Source organism: Petaurus breviceps, unplaced genomic scaffold (genome assembly GCF_028583685.1).
Source record: "Petaurus breviceps papuanus isolate PSGF00001 unplaced genomic scaffold, PetGlider_PUasm1.0 37, whole genome shotgun sequence".
Lineage (NCBI taxonomy): Eukaryota > Metazoa > Chordata > Mammalia > Diprotodontia > Petauridae > Petaurus > Petaurus breviceps.
In genome coordinates this window covers 68,916,760-68,927,447 of record NW_027186296.1, presented here as the reverse complement: position 1 = coordinate 68,927,447, position 10,688 = coordinate 68,916,760, and the positions used below count along the sequence as shown (strand labels likewise).

Sequence of the window (10,688 nt, the reverse complement as noted above, 5' to 3'; positions counted from 1 at the left end):
GCAGACAGGTCCACAATATACTATTTACTAGGGAGAACCTTAGGATAGTTTCTGAGATAATAGTCCAAACCACTGTCTTCCTCCTATTCAATTCTGAACCCTGACCATTAGCATTGTTGGTTTGATATATATGTATTGGTAAACTAATTCAATTGCCTGCCCATCTAACTGCATGTCATAATTTGGACAGTTGCCATTCTTTATCTAGTTGGTTTTTCTTATGTGGATGTTCAGACCAGTCTCTTCAGAATATTTGTGAACCTTATTGAGAAAGCCTTATAGTGTTCTGTGACTTCAATCATTCAGCTCAATGTTATCTACAAACAAAAGGAATTGAAGGACCTTTTCTTCCATTTAGACTGTACAAATCATCAAATCAGGTTAAGTCAAGAAGCATTTATTAAGTTACATGTTTATTATGTGCCAGGCACAGTGTTAAATGCTGGGATCACAAATAAAAGAAAAAAGAAAGCAATTCCTGCCTTCAAGGATTTTTAGTTTCTCTTGGGGAAACACAATACATAAAAGGAACTTTCAGGAACTACTATGAGGATAGCTGTGAAGTCCAGACCTCCTTTATAAACTAGCCTATGTCAACTTTCTTATCCCTATAAAATATTTATAAAATAATCTAAACACAAATTGAAATCAGAAGCAGGGATGGGAGAGGAATGAAGGATGGATGGTCTAGGCCCCTCTTCAAAAGGGGGTTCTGGGAGAAGCACACTAATGTGATAAAGGGGCCAAAAGGGTTGATGAAATGAAGTTACTTCCACTGTATAACTATAGCTGATAGCTTTGGCAAGCATACTTAACCCCCTTTTAAACACCTCGCTTGACATTAATTGTCAAATCATTGAATAAGATGATCTTTGCGGTTGTACCTTTGAAGAAGTTTCAGTTGAATGGAAGATATCTTGTTGTAAGACACCCCTTAAGTTTGTGTTTCACTCTCCCAGATCAGATGCTTTTTTGTCATTTAAAAAAAGGATGATGCTGTCTATCATATACTTGTGAAGATATGATCTGCTATAGAAATACATCCGTAAAAATGTGCCTGATTCCTTCACATCTTTTCATCAAGGATACTTTCAATTTGTGTTTAGATTATTTTATAGGAATGAGAAAATTGACATATGGGTCAGTTTATGAAGGAGGCCAAAATCTATTTGAAAAAAGAAAAAGAACTAAGTCTTGATAGAGAATTGCGAAGATTGGGAAAGGTGAGAGGCAACAATAGTTCAATGGAAAGACCATCTCTAGATTTTTGTGATTCTATTGTTTCCTCTTCTCCTACCTGTTTGATTACTCCTTCTCTGTCTCCTTTCTGGATCTGCATCCACCTCATACCTACTAACTGTAGGAGTCCCCTAAAGCTCTATTCTGAGCTTTCTTCTCTTCTTCCCCTTGACTATTTCACTTGATGATCTCATCAGTTCCCATGGTTTCGATTATCATCTCTAGGCAAATGATTCTCAAATCTAATTATCCAGTCCTAACCTCTCTACTGACCTCCAGTCTCCTACCTCCAACTGTCTATTCGACAGCTTGAACTGAATGTCTCTTAGACATCATAAGCTCAACATGTCCAAAACTGAACTCACTTTCTTCCCCCCAAAACCCTTCCCTCTTCCTAACTTTCTTGTTGCTATCAAGGGTACCATCATCTTCCCAGTCACCCAGCTCCTAGGTGTTATTACCTCTTCTGTCGCTCATGCTTTTTCATTCAGTTGTTAAGTCCTGTGGTTTCTGCCTTCATAGCATCTCTCATATATACCCCTTCTCACTTCTGGCATTGCTACTGCTCTGGTACTGCCCTCATCACCTCACACCTAGACTATTGCAATAGCTTGATGGTTTATCTCCCTCCCCCAAGTCTCTCCCCATTCCAGTTCATACTCTACCCAGCTGAAAAATTTGGTATTCCTAAAATGCAGGTCTGATTTTATGACCTCCCTCCAACCCTCATTCAATAAACTCTCTATTATTCCCAGAATCAAATATAAAATCCTCTAGCTTTTAAAGCCCCACATAACTTGGCTCCTCCTTACCTTTCCAGTCTTCTACCTTATGCCCCTCCATATTCTCTGGAATCTAATGGCACTGCCCTACTTGCTATTTCTAGAACATGGTGCTCCATCTCCTGACTCCAAGTGTTTCACTGGCTATCCCATCCCCCATACCTGAAATTCTCTCCTTCCTCCTCTCTGATCCCTGCTTTCCCTGGCTTCTTAAGACCTTCATGTTCCAGCTAAAGTCCCACCTTCTGCAAGAGACCTTTCCCAGTCCTCCTTGATCTTTGTGCCTTCCCTTGAGATTACTACCCCCAATTTACTTTGTATGTATCTTGTTCATACACAGTTCTTTGCATATCATCTGCCCCATTAAGACTTTAAGCTCCTTAAGAGCATGGACTGACTGGTTTTTGCCCTTTTTTTTCTGTCTCCAGCCTTATGGTATTTATGCTAAATGCTGCTTGACTGACTGACTGATTAAGAACATTGGGCTAAATATTATTTATAATTACATATCTTGAGCATTTTGAATTGATGGAAAGCTTTAAAAGGAAATGAGTAGTTGTGTTTCCCTACTTTAAACTTTTTTAAATCTTACTCTTAAATTAATAAATTTGCTTTCTTTCCTTCCTCTCTACCTTTTCCCCCCAACAATAGCACAGTTGAAACAATTCAGCTTCAACACGACACAGATAAAGCACCTGTAAATAATGCTGATTTCACAAATCTGTAATAATTTACTCCTTTGGATTAATGTTTTTACTGAAATGTAAATAAAAATTTGTTTAAAAAAATAACCTCTTGAATTCTCTCAGTTGGTTCAAGTCCTTGTGCCACTTATAATTTGGGAAATCAGAGGTCCTGGATTTGAATCTTTGCTTTTCCATTCACTAATTATGTACTGTGGCAAGTGACTTAACTTATCTGAACTTTAGCTTCCTCATCTTTGATTTGGAAGCAATAAAATGACCCACTCTACTGTGTTGTGAGGAAGGTGCTTTGTAAGTTGCAAAGAGCTATGTAAATTTAAGGTTTTGCTAAAGATATCTATTCCTGCCCAGCAGTGAGATACAAGTCAATCATCAGAGACCAGAATTTATTGAGATCCTATTTGATACTTTATACAGGCTATGTGTTGTTCATCTTGGCACTTTAAGCATCATTGTTAAAAATAGCAAAAGTGCAAAAGGTTTCTGAGTAGGCTTGGGATTTTGCTGTAAAGGCAAATGTTTTACAGGAATATATCCATAGCTTTCACAAAAACACTCCAGGATTTATTTTAACGTAAAAGGCAGCATTCACATTTGAGTTACCCACTGAGTGACAGAGAATTTTTAATGCAAGCAGTCCCACAAGGTGTGATATATCCTGTTTTATTAACAGGTTCTTATGATACTTCAGCCAAGTCAGCTCTAAGCAGAGGTAAGGAGAATTGAAAGCAGCTGTTGACAACGCTGTGTCTTCCCCTACCTGCTGAAGATGTCTGCCTAGTATTTCTTGCAAAATATATGAGAAACTTAGTTTAGTCCCTGGTGTCTTTCAGAGAATTGGCAGATATTATTCAAGTGTGGTCCTGGGAACAAACTGTGTCTGCTTTCCAAGGACTAGACTAGCTAACTATGTTAGTACCTAATCACAAGTAGACTGTCCTCTTGGGGATTCTTTAACCTTCACAGCTCAGGGTGGGGGGGAATAACCAAAATTACAAAATTATCCTCATCCCATGGGGTCCCCTTCTACTTCTATTCAGAGGGCTGCACATTGATTGAAATGAGGGGAGGAGGTGCTTAGAATTTTGTAGTTTTTAGATTATCATAGAAATTAACTGTAAAAATGAGTATAGTTTGTGGGATGCTTAATTTGGAGTTAGAGAACCTGAGTTTAAATCCCAGACCCGCCATTTATTGTGTGATTTGGGACCAGTCATTTCACATTTCTGGACCTTAGTTTCTTTCCCCTTCTGTAAAATAAGGGAGTTCAATCACATGACCTCCAAGATCCTGACTTGCAACTCTATATGTGTATATGTGCATATGAATGTGTGAAAGGGTATGTGTCAGAGAAGAAAAGGCAGAAGGTAAGGTTAGGGGGAAAAAGAGAAAGAGAAAGAGAGATACTACTGGAGGAATTGAATGATACTAATATTGAAAGCCTCAATGTAAGTGAAAACAAGAGACAAAAGGAAGTTCCAGCTAAATAGTTCTCTTTGGAGAACCAAAAAAAGGAAATGGAAAAATTGGCTTTATTCTGCTTCCAAATGCAGTAAGAAATATTTTGTGGGATTCCCATGGAAGCATTTGCAGAAAGAACATCCTGAAAATGAAAACCCCTCTACAAAAAAAACCAACCCTAGAAACTCTATCAGCAAACATTTGATCTCCTTGCCAGGTAGAGAGAGATGGCAATAATAAAGGCAACACCGATCAGCATATTAACTTCTCTGTAAAATCTTACAAAAGAGAATGATGGAAGATTATAAGCAGCCTAACCTCATAAAATGGTAAGAAGCACTAGCAAATAAACCAAGTTTATAGAAAGTTTAGCAAGAAACCCAAGTAAGTAAAATCATCCTACGAGCTCTTAAAGATTAAAATTAAAAAAAACAACAAACAGAAAAGAAATGAAAAATCTGTAAGATTTCTAGAAGAAAGCACTCTTTTTCTTCATTGATGCTATAGGAGCCATCATATTTGGACTCTTAACATCATTATCCCCCCATGTTACTTGAGGGTAGGAATTATGCTAAAAAAATAGAAAACTTAGAAGAGCAAATAGACTAGACTAACCACGTACAGAAGAGATCTATCCTAGATGTGACTTAAGTATTAACAGATTAAATCAAAAGGTTTCCACACTTTCTTATCCTATCTGATTCTTGTTTATATCTTCCTGTAAATCTTCCACAATGGACCCACTCAATGTGTTAAGGAACCTTATGTGAGTATCAATGCAATATATAGTTTGTCTTTCTCTTATTCTTTATATGACTGGCCTACCTAAATTTCTAGTGATACGTCTATTTAATTTCATCTTGCACATAACTTCCTGTGTATAGTTCATCATTCGTAACATGCTGAATTCTATTTGCTCCAACTATTTTTCTCATCTTTTCCTTTTGGAAGACCTGCAATTTTGATTCTTCAGAAATTACATTTTTACATCATTCACAAGCATAAAGCATCACTAAAAACATATTTGGGTTAAACCTGGGTTTTTGTTTCAAGGAAAGGTTTAGGGTCACTGAAAGCTCTCCACAATCTCCCAAATGAAATCCTGTTTCTCTCTATTTCCTATTCAATTCTAGGCCCAGTTCATTATCCATGTTGAGTATCTTTAATACATGTATGTAAGTATATGTATGTGTGTGTATATATGGTATATATATGCATATATATATATACATATATATTAGGAATTCATATGAACTGATGAGAGTGAAGCAAGCAAAACCAGGAAGAAAATAAACAAAATCACTTCAAGTCAAGCATTATTAAGCACCTAGAGTCTAGAGGTGGGGAACCTGCCACCTCAAAGCCACATGTGACCTTCTAGGTCCTTGGGTGCAGCCTTTTGTGACCGAGTCCAAGCTTTACAGAGCAAATCCTTTTATTAAGAGGATTTGTTCTGTGAAGTTTAGAATCAGTCAAAGGGCCATACCCAAAGAACCTAGAGGGCCACAGGTGGTCTAGAGGCTACAGGTTCCCCTCCCACACCCCCCAGGTGCTAGAGTGTTCCAGGCACTGTGCTAAGTACTGGGGGTATAAAGAAGGGCAAAAATAATTCTTGCTCTCAAGAGTGAACATTCTAATGGGGGAAGAGGAAATGCAAATAGCTTTGTTCAAACAAGATATATACAAGATAAATTGGAGATAATCTCAGGGGAAAGGCACTAGCATTAAAGGGGAAAGGGAAAGGCCTCTCCTGAATAGTAAGACTTTAGCTGAGACTTGGATAAAGCCAAGGAAGCCAGGAAACAAAGATGAGGAGGGAGAGAATTCTAGCCATGATGGATAGCGAGTGAAAACACTTGGGAGTTGAGAGATGGAGTATTAAGAAATAACAAAGAAATCAGTGTCATTGAATCATAGAGTATGTGCAATAATGTAAATACAAAGAACAACAGCCACAACAAAATGAAGCTCAATACTGTGTAATTATAATGACTAAATATGGCACTGAAGAAGAGATGAAAAAATATGCTTCCACCCCTTTTGTGCAGGGGGGACATGGGTACTGTGGGTTTAGAACACTGACTAATTTGTTGTGCTGGTTAATTTTGCTGTACTATTCTTTTCTTTATTTTTTCCTTTCTTTTCCATTTGTTATAAGGGATGGCCTCTAGGCAAGAGGGAAGAGTGATATACTAATAAATGAAGATGGTGTCAAGGCCAAATATAAAAATAAAAACTAAAGCTATTTTTAAAGAATACGTTGGTTGAATATGAAGGGTTTATTAAGTTATTCTTATAGAGTTATATACTCCATAATAGAATTTCTCTAGCCTCTTATCCTCTGCAACAGATAATGGGATAGAAGCAAAAATCATCTTAATGTTAGTTTTTCTTTCAAATGCTCATCAGAAATACTACAATATGAGATGATCTCGTGTTCTACAAAATTATTCTTCTTGTTGCCTTTGGAGATGTAATAAAATCAACTTTACCAACTTTCTTATTTGTTTCTTTAAGTAGAACCCATAAGCCATCTCTCCTCTTAGTTTCAAGTTCTTTTTATCTTCTAATCTACTAGTCAAGTTTTATAGAATTCCTTTCCTCTAGAACTTGGTCTACTCATCAATCTCTGGACAAGAGTGTCAGATTTAGAGTACTGTCAGTTAAGTTATATTGATAGTCTAAAAATGTGATTCTGAGCACTTTTTTTCCATGATTCTGCCATGGTCACTAGAGGAGTGAAAGGAGGCCACATTTACTGAGCATAATTGTGTATTTTCTTTTTTATATTGCATCTACCTCACAGGGTTGTTTTGAGAATCAAATGAGATAATAGTGGTAAAAGAGTGTTTAGCATACTTCCTGGCAAATATATAAATGGTGCTATATAAATGTTTGTTCCTTCCCTTTCCTTCTTTTTCCATGGATTGCCATGATCCAAAAATTCATCATCTAGTGGTCATTATATTGGTGATGGGCCTTTCTGCACTTAGCCAGGCTGGTTCTGGGAAAGCAGACACAATCTGTTGTTGGGGTTATACTTTAAGCCTTTTTCTTTTTATTTCTTTTATTTTGCAGGGGGAAGGGCAGGACAATTGGGGTTGACTTGTCCAGGGTCACTAGTAAGCGTTAAGTGTCTGAGGCTAAATTTGAACTCAGGTCCTCCTGTCTCCAGGGCCAGTGCTCTATTCACTGCACCACCTAGCCACCCCCTTTAAGCCTTTTTCCACACCATGGGAACTGCCATACAATTGGCATAGTCTTCAGGAATGACATTATAATGTTGCATTGGAGTAGAATTTTTGTGAAGGTAAACCTTAAATGGGATAGCAAAACTTAAAGTGCTATATAAATACTAGTATATGCAGTTTATAAGCATTTTCCTAGTGTCTGCATTAGTCCATGACTTTTGCTTTAGTACTCCGTCTCTGTGTACACCAGGTAGGAGAGGTGACCTCTAGGGCACGGATTCAGCCAACAAGCAATGTATAGAATTCTACAAACTGAATTTATTCTCCTATCTCTGGTGAGAAGTGCACACAGTAGGCACAGGAATGTGACAAAGGTTTGGTTCAATATCGTTTTTTTTAAAGCATTGAGATAATAGTTGAACAAGTTAAAAGGTCACTGAAATTGTATTAGAGTAACAGTACCATATTCTCTTCCTCTCAGTGTCACTTACTGAAAGGTAAAAACACTAGTCTCTTAATTACCATCCTCTACCCCTCTCCCTAATCCATTCTGTAATCCAAAATGAGATTACTTATATTCATGAATAATTCATGCCATTCCTCAAATCAAAGTCCATCACTGGCTCTCTATTGCCTTTTGGAAAAATCCATACTTCTTAACCTGACTTTCAGTACCCTCTACTATATGGGCCCAATTTACCTTTCTAGTTTTATCTTCTACTCTTTTTACTCAATCTATACTCTAACCTACCTGGGTTACCCACCATTTCTTAGATGTCTCACTGTCAGCACTGTGGCCAGAGGTAATGGGGTGCCTGGGAACTGTGAGGGGAGTCAGCACTTTTTGAAGGACAGCAGCATGCCCCTGTAAGCTAAACTGCATTCCTTCACCATTAGGAGTGTGCCAAGGTGTTATATACTGGAGATTTTAAGCAAGAAGAATGGATAAAACAGCTAATAGTTATAAATTGGCTATTATTTCATAGCTATATCATAGTGTAAGTTGCTTTTAGAAGGTGATTAAGACTCAAATGAGTTCCAAGTTTGGGGGATGTGAATGTGACAGTGATGTTAGGATCTCTGAAAGAACTGTCTGATACATAAATATATTAGTGTGTTATACCCCACCCCCAGGTCTAGCACATGGAAAGGTAGCCAGGAAAGATGTAAATATTTCTCTCTTCCTCAGGGTGTCTTATACTATAATAATATCTAGTAAGGCTACATTGCCTGGGGACCAATCTTCCAGGATAAACTGAGTCTAAAATACTAGTTCCTTCTTGCCTAGGTCTTCATCTTTGATACTATCATTGTTGGACATTATCCATTCATTCTCTGGGATTATTAACAGTAATACCTACTTTTTTGCCTTTGTTTACATCATTTCCTTTGCCAGGAATTCTACTTATATTGCTTATTAAAGTCTTTACCATTGCACAATTAAACAAAAATGTAGGAAATACAAGATCCAACTATATTTATTTTTGTGAATTATTTTTTTCTGCATTTATTTGTAAACATTTTAATATTTCCTAAAAGTTATCTTCCCACCCTTAAGTGCATATTTACAGTTTGTTGAAAATATGTAGCCATTTCCCCTCTACCTGCTATGAATCACCTTTAAACTAGATAAATAGTAGGAGGAAAAATATAAAAAGAATGTTCTGTGTATTCTATGCCATTAACTAACAATACCAAAAAACATTTTAGGGAACTTCAGCTTTAGTTCACATAACCATTCTGGGGCTTACAGTTCCCCATTAAATCAACAGGGACCTAAACAAGGGTCCTAAATGACACTTGAGTCTATTGATTTGATCTCTTCAAGGGTCAGAAATTGGATTTAGCAGCACTATAAAAACCATCCTTGGGGCAATGTAAATTTCTGCCCTTCTGGATCCCAGTTCTTGGTAAAAAAGAGATAAGTATTTCAAGGTTCCACTCATGTCTTCACAAGAAACTGGCTCATGCTCAATTTTCTCGTCTCCCTGAGGTAATTAAGAAGTTGATATCATCATCTCCAAGTTACCTTCAGCCCATACTTCTCCTCTGGTGTGTCTGCAACCAATACAGGTCCAGAGACTAGGCTCTTGGGAGGGTCCATTAGGAGGGGGCAGCTTCTTCTCATATGCTGCCTCTGGTCTATGGGAATATGCCCACTGTCCTTCACAGGGGACTGTTCTGGGGTCTGGATATCAGGTGGGATAACCATGTAGCCTAAATTTTCCAGGTCATGAGAAGACAATTCCATACATCTTTGAGGACTTTGAGGGATCAAAGAATTTCTGGCAGTGTCCTTTGGACACTGCAGAGGAAAGTCCATAACTGAAAGTTTATCCAAAGAAGCTTCACTGGAAGAAGACACTGAACTCTTGAAGGACAAAGGTGGAAACCTGTTCTTGGCTGCTTTTTGACATGAACCTTTTTCCAGATTCCGAAGATTGTAAGGCACCTGATGTTTCTGGTAGACTGGCAACCAGCCTCCTGTATTCTCAAACTGAGGAGACACCCAGGAGGTGATGGTCTTGTGGTCTATTGGTTTGACCTGAGCATGCCTCGGGAGAGCGGAGGCTGGTTGCGGGGATCCAAGGGATGCTTGGGTCCCTCCCAAGGCCGTTCTTGGAATACCAATTGTGGTTTCCGGGACTGGCTTTTGCATTTCTTCCTGGGAGGCATCAACAATCGAGGAGAGAAGGACAGTGAGTAGCCTCATGTTGGCTGGGGAAATACATCAAGGAGACTGGCAACGATCCTCAACACTGGGTGAGTGCAATTCCTCCAATGGAGAAAGCACTTGGAACAAAAACTCGAGCATGAAAAAGAGCTATTTTTACAAGTCATTCCCCAATTGATAAATGGTCAAAGGATATGAACAGGCAGTTTTCGGAGAAAGAAATTAAAGCTATCTATAAGCACATGAAGAAATGCTCTAATTCACTATTGATTAGAGAAATGCAAATCAAAACAACTCTGAGGTACCACATCTCACCAGTCAGATTGGCTAAGATGACAAAACAGGAAAATGACAAATGCTGGAGAGGATGTGGGCAAACTGGAACACTAATGCATTGTTGGTGGAGTTGAGAATTGATCCAGCCTTTCTGGAGAGCAATCTGGAATTATGCCCAAAGCACTATAAATACTTTCATACCCTTTGATCCAGCAATACCACTCCTAGGGTTATATCCCAAAGAGATCATAGAAATGGGAGAAAGACCCATATGTACAAAAATGTTTATAGCAGCTCTTTTTGTTGTGGCAAAGAATTGGAAATTAAGGGGGTGCCCATCAATTGGGGAATGGCTGAACAA

General features: G+C 38.1%; 1 pseudogene; it reads right to left on the bottom strand.

Annotated features, from left to right (window-relative positions):
• Window positions 1–8,854: 8,854 nt before the first annotated feature.
• Window positions 8,855–10,150, bottom strand: LOC138168603 (RAD9, HUS1, RAD1-interacting nuclear orphan protein 1 pseudogene; annotated as a pseudogene).
• Between the last annotated feature and the right edge of the window lie 538 nt (window positions 10,151–10,688).